Here is a 22,050-nt window from a genome sequence, read left to right on the forward strand (position 1 = left end):
ATTTATTTCTCCAATTTACCCTAGATTCATTAGTCATCTTTTTCAGTACATTGTTTTTCCTAAAAGAAATTCAATTTATCAGTTTATTTTTTTAAACATATGCGTGATTTTCAGTGTTTGCAAAAGAAAGAGACCAACGACCGCTTCTCTGACCGACTTTTCTAAAGCTATAATAACCATTTTTTTTTTAATGTCCACTGGATATCTTTCAATATTACCAAATTGATATAATACTTATGATGTAAGTACGGTACAGCAAAATTTTAGATTTTATTGACTGATCAAAAGAAATACTGAAGAGCCACAAACTATCATTCACAATTTTTATTTATCATATATTTTATCAAATAATATAAGTTTATTGAGCTGAGCGAAGCGAAGCTCTTATACTCGGGTTAGCCGTTTGGTTGTCCGCGAACTCCTCCTAGACCGTTTGGCCGATCTCAACCAAACTTAGCACGCTGATAGAGTATGTCGTGCTGAGTGACAACATAGGTCGAAATCAAAAATCCGATGTACCATCGAGGAATAATGACCGAAAAACGCTTCCTCCTAGACCGTTTGGCCGATCTCAACCAAACTTAGCACGCTGATAGAGTATGTCGTGCTGAGTGACAACATAGGTCGAAATCAAAAATCCGATGTACCATCGAGGAATAATGACCGAAAAACGCTTCCTCCTAGACCGTTTGGCCGATCTCAACCAAACTTAGCACGCTGATAGAGTATGTCGTGCTGAGTGACAACATAGGTCGAAATCAAAAATCCGATATACCATCGAGGAATAATCACCGAAAAACGCTTCCTCCTAGACCGTTTGGCCGATCTCAACCAAACTTAGCATGCTGATAGAGTATGTCGTGCTGAGTGACAACATAGGTCGAAATCAAAAATCCGATGTACCATCGAGGAATAATCACCGAAAAAACGCTTGCATAGACTTAACATGGGGAAAAAGTTTTCACGCGATTTTTTTGTCAACAATTAAAAATGGCATTTATTATTGCATAATGGCCAGGAATGATTACGTAGTCTAAGCTCGCTCAGCTCATTTCATTGCAATCGGGTACATCCATTGCATTCCTAGTTAATAATAATAATAATAATAATAATAATAATTGTAAAAAGTCTAAATTTTTGAAAATTTGTAAAATACTTAATGGTTTTGTTCAACAATAACGAGAAACGTCTTAGCAGGTCTGAAATCTCAAACGATCTCTAAATAGTATATAATCCCCTAACCGCCGTTTTTTTTTTTTTTTTTGGTCCAGTTCCCTCTTTGAAACAAGAACTCCCACTGAGGGGGGTATTAATAGCCACGTTGAGATTCACTGATCTATAAGGTACTGAAATACGACTAACTGGATCTTATAGGTTTATTATACGCTGATACAGCATATTCTACTACAATTTATTACAACAGTTTAACAAGAATAAATGATTGTTAATTACTGGGTTTCTTCTCTATTTGATTACAATCAGTATAGACGCCACTGTTGAAAGTATGTTTCAAGATTAGAAAAAAAAACAAGAAGTGTCACAGCGGATAACCACGTGAAAGAGTTTGGTTAAGCTGTTACCAAGTCTAGGCGGTAAATTATGATTTCAGGGGGACATCGTCAAGGGTGCCGATCCTGCCCCCCCTCAAAGCTCATGTGGGCCCCCTAGTGTATTTATAAATATACACTATTTGGCATAATTTGAATGCAATTTGTCGTAATATCCTCATATATATAGCTTCTTCGTCTAAGTGGGCCTCCCCCCAAATTTAGAGAGAAATCGGCGCCCTTGGACATCGTTCTTTTTCTTCATACCTGTCAAGCAAGTGTTTCTTCAAGCTGGAGTCAGTTCCGTCCCCTTTTCCGAGCAGCATCTCTGATGTTATCAATGATATCACTGTTATAACTTATCATATCTTGACCCAAGCGATAAGACTAACACGTTCCGATCAGGTTGATATCACTAAAATTTGTCATTTTTGGAGAAGCTTTAGAAGAGGCAATATATTACCATATACCATAGCTTATTTAACTTACTAATTAATCTATTGCTAGAAGTAAGAATTGAAGAATACACACACACACACACAAGCCTACAGATTGCTATTGAAAGAAACGGATTACGAGGGTTTCTTCTACAATAAAACCTGATTGTTGAAGAGGGTATAGCAGGTTGGCGCATTTAGGATACCAACACAATACTGTAAACCACAGTTTATAGTTTGCAAACCCTAATGACAAGGCAACACATACCGGTACCCAGAATATAGAAGGATATAGGAGTCGAGTAAAGGGTGACATGAGACGGCAAATTGGGAGAATGAGCGTAATTAGTACAGAATCGTTCCTATGTGAGTACGTGTAGCGTAGCAGGTTTCGTACAAACCAAGAACTTTCTGAAAACTTTCTTCGAGCTATTGAGTATTTCTAAACTAAATAATTCGACTGTGGCCATATCTAAACGGCCTAAATTATGACAATGGAAACTATCCAACTATTTTACATACTCAGTATATATTTCTGTAAAAGACTCAAGTGATCAGCAGCTTTTGTATATGCTGTACGTATAAAATCATATGACAAGGAGACTCAAAAGTGCTCCACAGCTTTTATACAGGCAAATGTGGAAATAATTACTACATTGTCAGTCCTAAGGCTAAATAAAGAGTGAAGGAAAGCTGCCAAAATTTTTTAATGCTTTTATTTTCTCAGTGTTGATTATGATGTCCCTTGAAATCGGAACGTGTTAGTCTTACCAGATAAGATCAGAGATGCTGCTCGAGAAAGAGGGGCGGGGCTGACTCGAGCTGGAAGAAACGGTGGGGTGCTGACTGCCACAGCCAATTATTGATGCTGATTGCCACGACTGGCGCTGATTGCCAATATCAAGGTGCTGACTGCCACGATGGCGTGCTGATTGCCACGAGCCTGAGAGAAAGTTGCTAGACGTAACATTACCGGACGCCAAGAAGCATGAAAGAAACTAGATGAACCTTAGGATCGTGTTGTTCACACCAACACCTAACAAAGGTAAACAGGTCTCTGTATGTACACTCATGTCCAAAATTATTGTCGCATGACTATAAATATGTTGTTCTAGTAATATAATTTGATAACAAATTCGCCATATATTTCTTATAATGTTAGTATGTGTATAATCGGCAAAGACAAGTATGTGATAAATTTCATGTCAAAAGAGCAGTAAATGAGAACAATAAAACGAAAATCAAATTTTCTTGTCCATTTAGTTACATTTTATTTTACTCATTATGATTTTCGTATTTATAATTATTTTCCTGTGAAATTTACCGCAAATATACATTTCCTGATTATACACAAAATATCAGTATTAAAGTACTCTGCAAAATTATCAAATTATATTCTTACAAGAAGACACTTATAGATATACGACAATAATTTTGGACATGAGTGTACTTTCAGTTTTGTCAGGGAGCGGTGCGTACAAAATTGGTACGATTTATGTATTCTCACTTGAACTCCCTTTGTCAGCATGAACTGTGTACAGCTGCGCAAATTGTTTCGAGCAGCTCTTGAAAGTTCCATCAAAAAAGCACTGCTGGCTGTCCCTCACAAGGGAAGTTCAGGAGAAAGCACTCGCCTGCAGATAAACTAAGCATGCCATTTGAAGTCCCAGTCCATGCTGATTATAACAAGCTAATAAAATTTCTGTACGGTTGAGAACGGTTCGAGATATTCAACTTGGAAGTTTATATGAGAAAATGAGGATATACGCATTTATACGCGTTAAGTACAACATAATTAGTAACGAATATTGACATACGAATTGAAAGCTATTGGAAGTAACAGAAAAAAGTGTTTTGCAGTAACTAACGGTTTTGACAGATATAATTAGTCATTACATTGTTCACAATAATCATAGGTTAGAGATGAAAATTGATCACTGTTCTTTTTTCTGTTTTATGAAGAAATGACTCAGTCAAAAGACTCCCTTGCACCATGAACATTTTATATGTGCAGTTGCGTTGCATCCGTCAAGGGAACAGTTCGCAGAACCAAAGCCAAAAGCAAATTCGACAAGTGATTCAAAAGTTATAGGCCTATAATTTGTTCGTAACCTGCCTTGTAGAACGCAAACTGAAACAATCCAATGTATCGCGGTGATCGGAAGTGATTCGTATGGACACGAACTTTATTTGATTGTTTCGTTGGTACATTATAACGTCCAGATAAAGAAGTTTCATCTCCTGCCATAATCTTTGATTGATCGGAATCAAAACACATCAAATAGTTGCACAAATCGTGTGCAATTCTTTGCTATCTTCTCAACCATTAGGTCTTTACCATCCGTAATGCTACTTGTAATGGACAATTTGTCTGTGAATGGACCCCAGTGATCAAGCAATAGCAAGTTCAAACAATCAGGCTTCGCCAAGGGAGAGAATACTTAATGCATTGAAACGTGCATCCACTCATTTTCTCATATAAACTTCCAAGCTGAATATCTCGAACAGTTCTCAACGTACAGGGGTTTTATTACCTGTTGTAATCAGCATGAATTTGTCCTTCAAATGACATGCTTATTTCTCTGCAGGCGAGTGCTTTCTCCCCAACTTCCCTTGTCAGCTGGCTTCAGACCATCATATCCATTAAATAATACAATAAAACAATTAATTTAAAAAATGAAATGTGCAAATTGTACATATAACAAAAAAGACAATTTCTTTATAAACATCCAAATGTATGTCGTTCCACTTAGTGAGCAACTTTGTAACTTATAGGATGCCACATAGATTTGCTGCGATGATTACTAAATTAATCCCTACTAAATTAATTAATAATCATAAATTTAGTATGAGGGATTAATTCCTCTCTTTCCAAATACAGTTTCTCCCAGGCTCGTGGCAATCAGCACGCCGTCGTGGCAGTCAGCACCTTCATATTTGCAATCAGCGACAGTCGTGGCAATCAGCACCAACAATTGGCTGTGGCAGTCAGCACCCGTGGCAATCAGCACCTATCCGAAGAAACACCTGTTTGACTGGTATAAAGAAAAAGAAGAACGATGTCCCTCAGAGATCATAATTTACCGTCTAGGCTTAAATATAATATTACCTCAAATTAAACGAAGTATACTTTTTAGACGTGGTAATATTTGATCATAAAAAATATTAAGGCCTTTAGATTTGTCGAGTAGAAAGCCATTTTATTTTCATTTTAGCGTTGTATCCCACGGACAGATTATAATTTTGCATCATGAGCATTATGGTAACCCGCTAATCTCAACAGCACTATGGATAGCCAATCACCTAGAATGGTATCCACAAGTACTTCCATAGGAATACATGAAGGGCCGATTTGAGCGAACGCAATTCTTAACTTCACGCCCTCAACATCCTGGCCAAAATTGATGTTGATCCATCAAACAGCTCTTTGAGATTTTCTGAGTGCCGAAAGGACACACGAGCAGAAGTAAATATATTAAGAATTTTTTGGTAAGCCCAACTCCTTTCATTTTTTACATATTCAGTTAGGTCCATAGTCAGCCCGATTTCTTAAAAGAGACCAAAAACAAACAAATGAATATTGCTTATTTACTAAACTGTTAATAGGTTAATTTGTTTATTTAGTTATTATTGGTGGAACACATAACAGAGCTCTAGCTTCTATTACAAAGAATATAATACTAAAGGAACAAGTTTTACTTATACAAATTTAAGGCTATCTAGGTTCACCATTAATACACAAACATTTTTAATAAATAGGCCTTGGATTTCTATCATGGTGCAACGATATTGTATAGTATTTGGATTTAAAATTCTTGAAATGAAAAAATACAGGAGATGTTTGGTGCATTCAGCAAGAAGTACACTATTAAAGAGTAAAATGAGATAAATTGAATCTAATTTAGTAAATAAATTTGCAAGAACTTTATAATTAATTTTGCTTCCATTTAAACATTCTCTACAACATTCTGTTCTACTAACAGCAAAATAATAACCATTTAGGGCGGGCCAACCGCCTGCTCTAGAACACGGGTCTGTCTGTATACAGTATATACCAGAAAGAGCATTTACCTAACTCACACTCACCCTCAATTAATTCCCTCACACTTTCCCGCCCTCATCCTCAAATATTATTCACGCCCTTATGCTCACTCTCAATCGACTTCCTCACACCCAATCGACTCTCTCAATCTTACTATCAACCAACTCGCTTATAGTCACACTCACTTGCCCTCACACTCAAATATTACTCGTACCCTCACCCTCATTCACAGTCATTCTCAATTAACTGACTCACACTCACAATCACTCGCCCTCACCCTCACCTACCAAAATGAGGGTAAGTGTGGCCTTCATGAGGGCAAAAAGAGAAAAGGTGCCCATTTCTGGTAAATATATGGGTAAATAAGTAATAAACAGTTATTCCAGCAGAATATAAACTACAAATTATTATTGTCTACATACATTTTAGCACAATTTTTTTTTAATCGAAAATTACGTATGAGAATTTACTGTGAAGAATGCCATTTTGTTAAGCTCGATCTCTTCTATCTATTCACCTATTTCTCTCTTGCACAATATTACAATTAGAAAAATAATAAAATTAAAAATTTAACCATAATTTCAGTTATACAGGGTGACCCAATAAAGCTCCCACATTTTAAAAGCTAAAAGAACCAAAAGTATTACATATACCTACGAATGTTGTTTATTCAAAAATATAAAATTGTTTTGAAAGCAGTTTGTAATCTCAGAAGATTTTCTTGTAAAATCCTTCTTACACTCTTGCTAGGAAGCCCACCATCGGCAGCATGCCTGTCAGATCTTTTCCTTTTCAGTGTTGTTCGGAAATTCCTGACTCTCTACAAGATAGTCTTCCGATTCGGAACATGTTCATTACGTGGAATAGCAAACTATAAGCGGAAAGTTCTTTGCGCTGTAATCAAAGAACTGGTGCTTTTGAAAAACATTTCGACTGCTTATGCGCTACGAGTTTCTGACGAGACCATAATGACGAGTGAAAACGACAGGAGGGTGATGAATGGAAGCGATGATTCGACACTTCTCTCGCCACTCCTCTGACAGCGCTAAAGTTGATCAAAAAGGGGGCAGGTTTTATTTGGTATTATTGACAATAATTGTAAGTTGTTTAGTGATTTCAAAACACAACAAAGTAATATAAAACAAACCAAAGTAATTTCAAACTGTTTTCAAAACAATTTTATACTTTTGAATAAATTAGTTTCTGTGTGCAATATTTTTTGGGTTATTAGCCTTTAAAATGTGGGAGGTTTATTGGGTCACCCTGTATCTCATTAACTATACTATCATGTATCATAAGAATAAGTTTGATGAAGGCATAATTCAGTGTCAGTCCTATCAATGATAAGTTTGATGAAGGCACAATTCAATGTCGGTTTTATCAATGATAAGTTTGATGAAGACATTATCAGTTTTATCAATGATAAGTTTGATGAAGGCATGTTCAGTGTCAGTTTTATCAATGATAAGTTTGATGAAGGTATTGTAAGTTTTATCGATGATAAGTTTGATGAAGGCATTGTCAGTTTTATCGATGATAAGCTTGATGAAGGCATGTTCAATGTCAGTTTTATCAATGATAAGTTTGATGAATTCATAATTCAATGTCAGTTTTATCAATGATAAGTTTGATGAAGACATTATCAGTTTTATCGATGATAAGCTTGATGAAGGCATGTTCAGTGTCAGTTTTATCAATGATAAGTTTGATGAAGGCATAATTCAATGACAGTTTTATCAATGATAAGTTTGATGAAGACATTATCAGTTTTATCGATGATAAGCTTAATGGAGGCATGTTCAGTGTCAGTTTTATCAATGATAAGTTTGATGAAGGCATAATTGAACGTCAGTTTTATCAATGATAAGTTTGATGAAAGCATAATTCAATGACAGTTTTATCAATGATAAGTTTGATGAAGACATTATCAGTTTTATCGATGATAAGATTGATGAAGGCATGTTCATTGTCAGTTTTATCAATGATAAGTTTGATGAAAGCATAATTCAATGTCAGTTTTATCAATGATAAGTTTGATGAAGACATTATCAGTTTTATCGATGATAAGCTTGATGAAGGCATGTTCATTGTCAGTTTTATCAATGATAAGTTTGATGAAGGTATTGTAAGTTTTATCGATGATAAGTATGATGAAGGCATTGTCAGTTTTATCGATGGTAAGCTTGATGAAGGCATGTTCAATGTCAGTTTTATCAATGATAAGTTTGATGAATTCATAATTCAATGTCAGTTTTATCAATGATAAGTTTGATGAAGACATTATCAGTTTTATCGATGATAAGCTTGATGAAGGCATGTTCAGTGTCAGTTTTATCAATGATAAGTTTGATGAAGGCATAATTCAATGACAGTTTTATCAATGATAAGTTTGATGAAGACATTATCAGTTTTATCGATGATAAGCTTGATGAAGGCATGTTCAGTGTCAGTTTTATCAATGATAAGTTTGATGAAGGCATAATTCAATGACAGTTTTATCAATGATAAGTTTGATGAAGACATTGTCAGTTTTATCGATGATAAGCTTGATGAAGGCATGTTCATTGTCAGTTTTATCAATGATAAGTTTGATGAAGGTATTGTAAGTTTTATCGATGATAAGTTTGATGAAGGCATTGTCAGTTTTATCGATGATAAGCTTGATGGAGGCATGTTCAGTGTCAGTTTTATCAATGATAAGTTTGATGAAGGCATAATTCAATGACAGTTTTATCAATGATAAGTTTGATGAAGACATTATCAGTTTTATCGATGATAAGCTTGATGGAGCCATGTTCAGTGTCAGTTTTATCAATGATAAGTTTGATGAAGGCATAATTCAATGACAGTTTTATCAATGATAAGTTTGATGAAGACATTATCAGTTTTATCGATGATAAGCTTGATGAGGGCACGTTCAGTGTCAGTTTTATCAATGATAAGTTTGATGAAAGCATAATTGAATGTCAGTTTTATCAATGATAAGATTGATGAAGGAATAGTTCAGTATCATTTTATCTTAATAAATGGGGAGGTTGATGTATAAATTCAATTTTTAGGTTAACAAAAAAAAGTACAAGGTGATCCACAGAGACGTAGCCAGGATTTCGTAATAGGGGGCGTCCGTGACAGAATACTGTGGTTATCACATTAGGGACTGGATCATTCTAAACTGTTTTACTGGCAACATATATTGCTACGTTTAGCCAGGATTTCGTAATGGATGGAGGGGTCGTGACTTGAAATATTGTTGTTACACATCAGGGGATCGATCAATCTAAACTATTTTACTGGCAACATACACATATTGGTTTATTAGGACAATAAAATGAGGATATGTTAGAAAGTATTTTAATAACAAACTATAAAGAAATCTCCAGTAAAAAAAATATATGTTAAAAATATTGAAAAAGATATAGTCTTTCGAGGTCATTCGAACTCGATTCGTCTTGTCTTCTTTCTTTTTCTTATATTTGTTTCATGCCATCAAGAATAGCAACGAGATCTCTTTTGGCAGTAAAGACATCCTATAAAATGGATTAGTGTTGCTGCGAAATTGAAAATTTCTTTAACTCGTGTAACTGGAATCTATGTTGCCAGACTTATATTATTGGTGATTGTGGGGATTTCTACCTGAGAGTCTATCTGATTGAACCGGTTTATCGATTATCATTTGTAGTCCATGGGATTAGCATGGAGCTAGATGGAATTCGGAATGCTCCGTTCCAATAATGTGAATTTTAAACTTGAACCTCTTCCGTTTCCTTCATACGAAGCTCCTCATAAATAAGAGTAACCAAACGTTTGCTATAGTTTTATATTTTAAAGCTGATTCATCTTTTTCTCGTTTCTTTTTATTTCATCGTTCCTTAATTTTTTAATTTGTGGTTTCGAGGGAGGGTACTGGTTCCCCCGGATCCACCCCTTGGCTACGTGCCTGTGAGCTAATGCAACCTCGCACATTTCAAAGGTTAATAAAACAAAAATATTGTAGATAGACACTTGATTAAAAAATATTGAATGGTATTGAAAACAAATTGTAATATATTCTGTTCTAACATGTGTTGAAATTACACAAAAAATGCAATACAATTATTGTAAATAACACCCAATGAAACCACCTAGTGATCGGCTGTAGTTTTTTTCTGCGGAGGGGCAAGAAAAGTGGGGGGCATTGCTTCGCTCACCTCTCCTGTCCTTTTCAGTCGTCATTATGGTTTAGTCAGAAACTCGTAGCGCGTAAACAGTTGAAATGTTTCTCAAGAACACCAGTTCTTTGATTACAGTACAAAGAACTTTCCACTTATAGTTTGCTATTCCACGTACTGAACATGTTCCGAATCGGAAGACTATCTTGCAGTGAGTCAAGAATTTCCGAACAACACTGAAAGAGAAAAGATCTGGCAGGCATGCTGCAGCTGTTAGGCTTCCAGTCGTTATTGTGGTTTGATCAGGAGCTCATGCGTATGCAGCAGTTGCGTCATTACAGTTTAAAAAGATCTTAGTTTAAAGTTTTCTATTCCACGTAGTGAAAATATTCCTGGTCGAACGATTATTTTGCACAATGGGTCGGGAACGCCTGAACAATAGGTTCACCGTTGGAATATCGAGGCTATGAGACCAAGGATCTTATAAAATAGAGGATCTGCCCTTACAACAAAATCTTGAAGCCGTACGTCACAGTTTCGCCACCCCTACTCTGCCCACTCCGCCCAATAGGATCGCAATGTTTTGAGCCAACAATCATGGCGGAAACGAAAGTAGCCAATCAGACGATGGCGGAAACGAGAGTAGCCAATCAGACGTGCCGATGCTCGGTTGTTTTTTTCGCTTCATCGATTTAATAGGACTACGATACATATGGACAGATCCTCTATTTATAACATCCTTGTTTAAGACGGTCTACTTTGCTGTCTCCAGAAAGTTCTGCAAGGAAGATACTGCAACTCTTGGGTTTCCTAGAGACAGTGTGAAAACAGAACAAATCAAAACAAAGCAATTATAAACTATTTTCAATTCAATTTCATATTTTTCAGTAAACGACTTTCTATCTGCAAGTTGTGTTTTTGTTACACTGAGAAAAAAAGACAAGGTATGTAACGTATGTAAAACCGTAGGTTACATGTGTAAATCCTGTAGTTTTTGGACTTAAAGTACATCAAACATACAACTGAAAACGTATGTTTTGTAAAATTTTCTGAATAAGTGTTCCGTCTATGCATACTTTCCGTATGAAAGAAAGAACAATATATATGCGGTAAGGATGTCACATACAGATGGACGTATATATCATATAGCTGACGTATATAACATACATATACGTATATAATATACGGAAGACTGTTTGACGCCAGACATCCTGTAAAGGCATGATGTAACATCTAAGCGGGAAAAGTATGTAGCATATGGATAACGTATGAACCGTACTGATTTCCGGAGTAAACATATGAATTCCGTATATTCTATTTATACAATATACCGCTGTCCGGATAACAGACTTTTCTCAGTATGTCCTTTAAAATAAAGGAGTTTTATTGACTCAGCCTGTCTTTTCTCGGAAACTATTCATAAGGATTTACACTCATTCATATCATTTTGTGAGGTCAGTGAGAACCATCGATTGGTAAGTGTGACATACTTCGACATTTTTCTTTCGTGAAGCATTACTATTTTTGTAGAATTTAAGGCTTCTTATGTAACTTTAATCTTTTTAATCCGCCTACAAAGAAATAATGATGGTTGGGATAATGACTATTTTTTTTAATAATAACTGGAACTTATATATACATTTCTAAAAAATATATAAATAACGTCATTACTATTTAGGATAAGAGAGCAAATAAATGACACACGTTTTTCAATGTATTTGTTAACATCTTATAATTCTTAGTTCTGAAAATGCAAGAGACGTCCTCATAATATAACCTTTTTACCAGAAGATGATGAAGACCTAAGAACCCTACCGTTTGTTATTATAAGAGTAATTTATCCACGGGGAACGAGGTTGTTAATGAACTTTCTATGTGGAGAGAAAATGGATTTTTTCTTTCTATCTTCCAGGAGGAAAAGCGTCTTAACGAGCAGTAACCTACAATGTTGCAAACTACAGCAGAAAGCTACTAATTTGTAGTCTTTCGAACTATGCCATACAGAAGTGTGACAAGTCTTGCAAAACCAGTCTGTTAATCGGTTCTTTCACAAAAGAAATAGAAACAGTAAAAATGATACTGAGATTTCTTTAAAGTGCAGGGCTAGCACAAAATAACCTTCCTGATTTTGTTCGCATGTTGTGCCGTACAGCAGGCATGTAAACTTGGTGCCCGCATACGAGCCTTGAGTCTTTTTTCTGCGGCTCTCAGTTTACTCTGACAGAAATTAAATGAAATGACATTGTTCAGTTTAATGTTCCACGTTTTTTGCTCCATTAGGCTAAGGGAGATGGACCATTAAGACAAGTGAATCATAATGGAGGAATAGGTGAAATGATAACTTAAGAGGAAATGGAAAACCCACGGACACGGTGTTGTCCACCACAAACTTACTTGGCCGGAGATCGAATCAGGAAGAGCACGCACCAGGGTTAAGCGCTCCATCATTGAATCACTGTGCCCCCGAGAATCGAAAAAAAATCTTGATGATTTGATGAAATGAAATCTTTTGAGTTTTACGTCCCACGCTTATACCGGGTAGGCCAAAGGAGACGGTGATGATGAGAGATGAGTGAAATGGTGGAATGAAGAAAGTGGGAGGAAACGGGAGAATCCTGAGAAAACTCAAGAGCACGGTGTTTGTCCACAACAAAATTCACTTGGCGGGGGCTGGGATCGAACCCGGGACCCCAAGCACCAGAGGTGAACGCTCTACCACTGAGCCACCGCGCTCCCCTCCCGAGAATCGAGCATATATATATATATATATATATATATATATATATATATATATATATATATATATATATATATATATATATATATATATATATATATATATATATATATATATATATATATATACCTCAACGGAAGTTCATGTGTATCGGATCCAGCGTTAAGCTGTGCATCCGCGTCTCTTATAGCCTTACTTGTGAATAGAACTCTAGGCCAATCGCAGCCAGATCCAGACAATTTTGCGCTATTTTCCATACTTTTCCCAAAGATTTCACAGTGAACTTTTACCTACTGTTATTTCAAGAGTGAATTAGGTTCCATTGGAGTGAGTGCAGTTCAGTGCAGTTCAATTATGCAGTTGCTGAGGTAAACAGTTTCTGAACATTTTTTTTAATTTGTTCATTACGTATGAATTAAAACTAAGTGGGAGTAAACGGAAAATCATCGATTAAAATTGTATATTCCAAGAAGAATGGAAACTGTATCACTTTTATTGAAGTGAAAGGTAAAATTTGTATGCTTAGTATTCAAATCTACCATCAGTGTAGCTAAGTTTTATAACGTAACGATAGGAATGGAACGCGTCATGATGGAATAGCGTGTTGTGATAATGAAAACTTATTACAAATGTGCAGTGCGTATTTAGGGGGGTGGCTTCCGGGCTTAAGCCCCCCCCCGAAATCTTATTTAGTATAGTAAAGTAGATGAAATATCTTGCAGAATTTTCACATTTCCAGGCAAAGCCCCCCCCCCAAAAGTTAGCAAAGCCCCTCCCGAAATAAAATCGTAAATACGCCACTGCAAATGTGTAAGTGCTCTATTCCTACTCGTATAGAAAACAGATGACTGTATAGAAAACAGATTATGCGCTATTCAACTCTCCGTGAATACCAAGAATCTTATAAAATAGAGGATCTTGCCCTTACAACAAAATCTTGAAGCCATACGTCACAGTTTCACCATCCCTACTCTGCCCACTCCGCCCAATAAGATTACGATATTTTGAGCCAACAATCATGACGGAAACATAAGTAGCCAATCAGACGATGAAGAAAACGAGAGTAGCCAATCAGACTTGCCGATGCTCGGTTATTTTTTTTTTTTTTTTTTGGCTTCATTAATTTAATAGGATAAAGATACATATCAGCAGATCCTCTATTTTATAACATCCTTGGTGAATACTAACCACAAAGACAACAGATGAAAATTGTGTAACGTTCAGAGCTGCCAACCTCCTAGAACAGAAATAGCGGGCATTTTAAAAGTTTCATTCTTTATGGGACACCCTTTTAGAAAGATTTCTGTGTTATCTCCAGAAAAGCGAAAGTGGATAGTTTGATACTAAAATTTATATTTTACAGTTTACGTTATTGAAGTTTTGGAAAAGCAAACTCCTTAAAAAAGCAGACAGAAATACAAGAAAAGAAGAGGAGAGGCAGAAAGGAGGAGATTAAATAAAGTTTGGCCGTGTATGTGTAGTCATAGAGTATCCCTACCAAACAGTATCTATTCTCTTCTCTGTCTGTCACCACTGTTTTTTATCAACATCAAAATTCCCTTCCTGCTCCTTTTCCTCTCCACGTGATTTATTTAGAAGGGGAGCAGTACATTGTGACGTCACAGAGTATTTGGTTGAAAAATAAGGGTCTGTTCGTTCTAAGAGTCATGAATTTGCTGGAAATGCCAAGAAATTATTTGATGGAAATTTTGTTGATAGAAATACGCCCCCTCGCCTAAATTTTGTATTTTAACTTCCATTATTCCTTAGTTAAAAAAAAAAAAGATACTACGGGTAGATAGTAGTTGAGGCTAGGCGCGCAACCAGAAATTCTTGTTGTGAGGGGTCCATTTTTTTTTTTTGACAGCTCCTTGTTTCTCTACAATGAACATCACAAACAGGGGTGTAGCCACGGGGGTCGCAGCAGGGCCAGGCCTAAAACACCATCGTAAGATTACCTCGTTTCAGTCATTTAAAATTAACAGAGTTTACATATAATTAATAATTTACGGTATTTTTTTACCGATCCCCATGTAAGAAATGACTAAATCCACAGCTTAGTACCACATCTGCTACAATCGATTGGTCCTGTATGGATCATGTCCAAAATGAAGCTTGAAAATATTTTATATTGGCCTATTTTAAAATAATTGTCAATCTATGTAAATACGAGAATTGGTATCGTGAACGGAAACGTAACCACTGAAGTTACCTTTCAAACAGGGATGTATCAAATTTCTTTGACATGGAAAACTTTTTTTTTTTTTTTTTTTTTTTTTTGCAAAGTGGTTTTTCAGTAATCCACGCTGAAAAGTTTGTTTATCTTGTGCACAGGAAAAGGTGGGTATGTACTTTACTAAAGTATTTTAAGAAAGAAAGAAGGAAAAGCAGGTCAGAAGATAATACCACTGTTGACAAAAAGCATAATAAAAACTACCTGGTACATAATATTTATGGGGATTAAGCAAAAATAAAAAAAAAACTGAAGAAAACGGTGTTTCTAGTTTCCCGGACGAAACCAAAATTTCCGGGCTTTTCAGGGCTCAAAACTCTAGCTATAACATACGTTTTAAGGGTTTGAACATTTTAGCTGGTCCCTCTTCAAAAACAACGTTCCTCTCCTGGATAAACCCGCTGCCTACACCCAAGATTAGAAACCTCTTTGCAAAGTTGTATAACATTCAAGGATAATTTGATGCACAGACTGACATATCTCCCTTTTATAATTAATATTAATATAACACTAAATAATAATAAACCCAAATATTAATTCTTATTTAACATTTTGATTCGTTCTGTTACAATTAACAGTAATTTAACAGGGAAGTAAGACAACATAAATAGCAGAAATTTTCTATAATTTTATTGCAAAATGTTTTACTATAGTGACTTTTCTGCTGATCATGCCAGAACACACATCAATCTTATTAGACAAGTTCAGATTATAGTTTAGGAGGAAAACAATTTAATTATATTAAGTAATGTTTACAGGAATTTACCATAGCACAAACTAAAATTAATTTTCTTTTATCTTGTAATCTACTTCTTTACAAATTTACGATGCTTTCTTTTTTTTAAATATCAATATTACATAGCTTTTGGAGTGTTGTTTGTTTTTCTTTTAATTAAATAACAGAATTTTACTTTGAAAGTAATAATTGAAAGTAAACATTTGTACGACTAATTCAACTTTATTTAATTTGCAAGATAGAAAAGGAAGAAAACAGAAAAAAAGAATTGTTTTTACCTAATTGCCTTTTGAACTATTCAGTTCTCCAACATCGGTTTCATTATTTATATATACTCTATGCAGTATTTTGCTGTAATAGATTGTATAAACAGAGTGTAAATATTTTATGAGGAGTTCATGATACATAATGAAAAAAATAAAGAGAATATGACATATGTGATAGAAAACAAACCTTATTAATTAGTGTAGAGTAAATAATAAACTAATGACATTCTCTACTTCGAGCGAACATTTATTTATTTATTAGCTCTCGGAGTAAGGAGATATAACTTGTCACACGATCGTCTAACTAGGGATGTACTTGAACCTGAACCCACAAAGTGGGGGTGATGTATATATTTCGTGAAAGCTTGGGTCAAAGTAAGATAGAAACCGGTTACCAAAATTGGGGAGGTCTCATGTATTCCGCTTGGGGGCAGCACTTTACTCATATTTATTAAAATCTTTAAGCGTATCTATAAAGTCCGTTGTAACCCCAAAAAATCTGAAACGGTGAGACAGCTATGAAAAAGAAAACATATATTTCTTTGACATTTCGAAAATGCAATGTATCAAAGTAAAATAAATCATCCCAGGATCCCCCACAGCGTCCTACATGGGGTCCAACTCAAAATTTTTAAATGGAAAGGACGGTCAACTTGTATATCGTATGAAAGCTGATGTTAAGTGAAAGAAGATGAAACAAGTATCGACTCTTGTTGATAAACCTGTGCAAAATTGCGGTGGGTCGAAATGTCAACGCAAGCGTGTTGAAACATTCTATTTTTTTGGGGGGGGGGAAGTAGGGGTGAGCATAGACTTTACAATGACGCTTATGTTGACAATTTGACCCACTGCCATTTTGCACAAGTTTATCATCAAGAGTCGAGACTTATTTCATCTTCTTTCACTTAACATCAGCTTTCATACGGTAAACAATTTGAACTCCTTTCCCAATTCAGCATTTTGAATTGGACCCTATCTGGGACCTGGAACATTTTTTTTTTACTTTGAATAATTATACGTTTGAAATAATAACATATCCGTGTTTTTGTTTTTACGCCTATCCCATTGTTTCGGATTCATATGAGTTCCCATAGACTTTGCCATGAAGATTGTGTTGATATTTTGACCACCGCTATTTTGCACAGACTTATCAAAAAGAGAGTCGAGACTTAAATTATCTTTTTTCATTTAACACCAACTTTCATACGATACACAAGTTGACCCCTTTCCATTTAAAAATTTTGAGGTGGACCCCATCTGGGACCCTGGGGACAATTTATTTTACTTTGATACGTTGTACTTTCGAAATGATGGAATACATGTTCGCCGTTTCAGATTTTTCGGGGTTGCAACGGACTTTATGGACACGCTTAAAGATTTTAATAAAAATGAGTAAAGTGCTGCCCCCGCAAGCAGAATGCATGAGACCTCCCCAATTTTGGTAACCGGTTTTGATCTTACCTTGACCCAAGCCTTCAGGAAATATATACATCATTCCCACTTTGTGGGTTCAGGTTCATATATATGGGAATAGGCGATAAAATTCGTTTTTAATTTAAAGGATAGCAGTTTAAAGAAAAACTTTGTCATTTGATTTTTTCTCTTCTATTATTATTATTATTATTATTATTATTATTATTATTATTATTATTATTATTATTATTATTATTATTATTATTATTATTATTATTATACAGTAAAGTGTAATTTGATTTGGAAATACTAGCACGTCAAAAAAGGGTCGATAATATTTACAACGACTCACCAAAGGTAGTCGTTAACCCTGGTTCGGCTAATAATATAAGTATATCTTTAGTGGCAGTAAACGTTTACACCTTAAAATATCTTCCGTAATTATATTCACTAGTACGCTCACCTTTTCTACTGAAATTACAAGTCCATGATAAGTATTAGATAATTTATTCGTTGATACTCTTTTAACGTATATTCACACAAACTGACTTGCAATCATAACATGTCCATTGAGTATCTATAAACAACTACATAGCAACCAACTATACAATAATAATGTATATTTCTTACATATTTTAAAACATTCTTCTTTTGTTATCTTTAGTTAACATTATATCAGGTATAGTGCTTGTGTAGAAGCACTTTCTGCCCAAGATACAAGTAATTATCAACCGATACAAAGTATCTCGTTGTATAAAATGCCGCCCGATGATGGGACTGAATATAAAAGTTACAAGGTAGCTTGATTTTTATATTTAAGAACCACTGGTCCGTTTATAATAATGGTATTATATTAATTATGTCCTTTACATTTTGATCGACCCTCGTATCTAACTTCATTAAGTTTCCTTCATATAAATACATTTATAATAAGTCTTTTATTTCATTAATATTTATCTTTTATTATAAAAACGTCGTCGCTTACTAATATAATCAACGAAGGGTGCGAAGTCAAAAACGTAAGAAATAATTTCATTTTAAAACATAAATCACAATGATCAACAGTTTCAATCATTATTAAAAACGGCAATGTTAAAAAAAATGTTTGATTTTTCCAGGGCGCATTATATAACAGCTACGTTAGATGATATTTTTAATGTATACATCGTATCAATAAGGCGTCATGATACAGAAGAATCTTATTCGAGTAACATATAAGGTGGCGCATGTAGACAGTCGTCGGATAATTAGCTTAATAGAATGAACCTTATACTTAACATAATCTTTGACAATTAAGTTTCAACACAAATCAATATAATATAAATAGCCTTTGCTTTTAATCAATTATAAATCGAACTATAATTCTTCACATTAACAAGAAAGAATTAAAATCATTTGAAAATTATCATTTATTGAAACAGACGTAATAAAGTATCTACGGGTCCATTACCTACTCCTTTAATGTGTTGTACTTCAAAGTCATAAGGGTTGTTTTCATTATTGACATTATCATCTTTGAACCAACAACGATTTACTACAGGCATAAATTTGAAGATAAATGTTCATAAGAATCTATAACTGATATGGGTTAACCCTTACTACATCAACTGCAGTCAGTTTAAATTCGTACTTGCATATGATTCTAATAAAGTACATTGTACTGCACAATCGTGATTATGTTCCGCATTATTTTATACATGAATTGCGTCATTGTTTTGATTTTGATACGAAGTGCCATCTCTTGAATTACGATTACGTCTATCCATGTAGTTTACTGTATTTCTGGAATTTCGCCATGTATTTCGACTGTTTTTGAGTCTACTTCGATTAAGTGATCTGACATAATTATTGTCACGATTGGTTAGGTTAGGTGGATTCCCAACATATCTTTGTCTTTGTCTACTTTGCTCGTTCTGATTGTTTAAATTTACTCGATTTAGGTTGTGTTCCGTATCGTTCACATTACGGATAGTTAGATTCCGAACAGGTACAAGGTGATCTGAATTATTTTTAATTTTGCCTAATCCCGCTTGATGATTCTGTGCATGGTATTGAGTTTCATGGACATTGGACAAGCATTAATAGGTGATTAAAACTCATGCATTGCGTAGAAAACAGGATTTGTTGTAATTTAAACGGTAGTAGATTTCGAATAGATGCAATCACTCTAGATTCCGATTGCAACGGATTTACGACTTTTAATTCGTTATACGTATTTACAACAAAATCAACAACAGATTTGTGCAAGCGAGGATTAAAAGGTTGGTTTCTAATCGTGGCATCTCTGTTTGCAAGTAAAAAGTCGTTTTCGTAATTTGCAATCAGCGCGGCTTTGAATTCCTCATATGTATTGACGTGATCCCGTACTGCTTTAAACCATAAAGAACATGGTGGGAGTAATAAATGAGGGATTAGTTTCATATATTGGGATTTATCTATACACATTATACTACATTCATCCTGAAATTTTTCTAGGAAAGAAGTAGCATTTTCATTACATTTACCACTAAACTTACTCATAGCACGTATTTCGCTCATCTTTACACTTAACTTTACATTCCTTTCACCATTTCGTGTTCGTGTTGAGTGACAATTTCTACCTACTGCGTTATGCGTGGTTCCACCATCTCTTTTCCGCCCATCTGTATTCCTTGGATGAATTCTTTCCAAAATAATGTCCTCATCGGATGGATTACTTGAAGAAGAGATAACGTAAGGTCCACGTTGATCTGCTGCGGGTGAATGCGAGGTCATCTCTTGTGAACAAGGGAACTCCAAACGATCATTAACCATGTTGTTGTGATACGCGTTGTCCTTAATCTGTAATGTCCTAATTTCCTCTTGTAAGGTAGATATCAATTGAGTATTTGCACGTATTTGGTTAGAATTATCTGTGACCTGAATCTTTTGTTGATGAACAGAAGATTCTATTACTTCCAAATCCTTTTTTACACAATTGACTTCTTGAATTACATGGTTGTAATTATCCTGGCAATCTTCAGATAATCTTTTTAGCTTTTCATCAAACTGTAACGTGATGTCTCTCACCGCCTGGATAACAGATTGTTTCGTCTCTTCTGATTTTTGATCTATTTGTTCCAATCCTCTACTCAATTCGTTGGACATCTGAGCCAAATTTTGCTTCATGGCTTCTAAATTGTCTTTTCGGCTTTGTTCCTGTCGCTGTAATGCCATTAAAATTTTGTCTTCTAATGTCAATATTTCGGGTGTAATGGGAGCTATATTTTGCTCGTTGTTAACACTGTCAACTGTTTCATTCTCTACTATCTCACCGATCATAATTTTTCTTGTGATTACTCTGCCACTTCTGAGAATAGTTGAGTTCGTATTCATGAACCTTCTTACTGAGGTAAATTCACCCTTACTTTAGACTTCGGGATATGAATTTACAAGAATCCCGGGTGAGGTAAACCAAAAATTTTACAACGACTCACCAAAGGTAGTCGTTAACCCTGGTTCGGCTAATAATATAAGTATATCTTTAGTGGCAGTAATCGTTTACACCTTAAAATATCTTCCGTAATTATATTCACTAGTACGCTCACCTTTTCTACTGAAATTACAAGTCCATGATAAGTATTAGATAATTTATTCGTTGATACTCTTTTAACGTATATTCACACAAACTGACTTGCAATCATAACATGTCCATTGAGTATCTATAAACAACTACATAGCAACCAACTATACAATAATAATGTATATTTCTTACATATTTTAAAACATTCTTCTTTTGTTATCTTTAGTTAACATTATATCAGGTATAGTGCTTGTGTAGAAGCACTTTCTGCCCAAGATACAAGTAATTATCAACCGATACAAAGTATCTCGTTGTATATTTTACGCGGGATTGGCAATACTGATGAAGTTGAGCATGTGCAGGAGCATGTTCTAATATTATGTGTTTGCAACAGCAATAGACTTGTCCGAGCGGAGTAACAGTAAAGTGAAGTGGCTACCGTAATACAAAATCCCACCACATCTGAAGTGAGATCTGCCATACAATTTCTGAACGCCAAAAGACAGAATGGAGTTGATAATCCATCGGGAATTGTGTGCCATTTACGGACCGACAATGATGAGTTAAGGGAAGGTCAAGTAATGGTGCAGAGAGTTTCGGGAAGAGCGTTCAAATGTACACTTATGTCCAAAATTATTGTCGCATATCTATAACTGTCTTCTTGTAAGAATATAATTTGATAACGATTTTGCAGGGTACTTTTAATGCTGTTATTATGTGTATAATCGGGAAATGTATATTTGTGGTAAATTTCATAGGAAAAGAATTATAAATACAAAAATTAGAACGAGTAAAACAAATTGTTGCTAAATGGACAAGAAAGTTTTATTTTCGTTTTATTGTTCTTATTTACTGCTGTTTTGACATGAAATGTTCCACATACGTCTTTACCGATTATACACATACTAACATTATAAGAAATACGGTGCGAATTCATTATCAAATTATAT

The 22,050-nt window shown here is 34.9% G+C and overlaps 1 protein-coding gene across 1 annotated transcript in view; it reads right to left on the bottom strand.

Annotated features, from left to right (window-relative positions):
* LOC145666407 (neurotrimin-like) overlaps positions 1 to 22,050 on the bottom strand; it is a 161,145-nt gene that overhangs the window by 58,797 nt on the left and 80,298 nt on the right. The gene's annotated exons all lie outside the window — the stretch shown is intronic.

The sequence above is a fragment of the Thermobia domestica genome, chromosome 12 (genome assembly GCF_964235325.1).
Source record: "Thermobia domestica chromosome 12, izTheDome1.hap1.1, whole genome shotgun sequence".
NCBI classification, from domain to species: Eukaryota; Metazoa; Arthropoda; class Insecta; order Zygentoma; family Lepismatidae; genus Thermobia; species Thermobia domestica.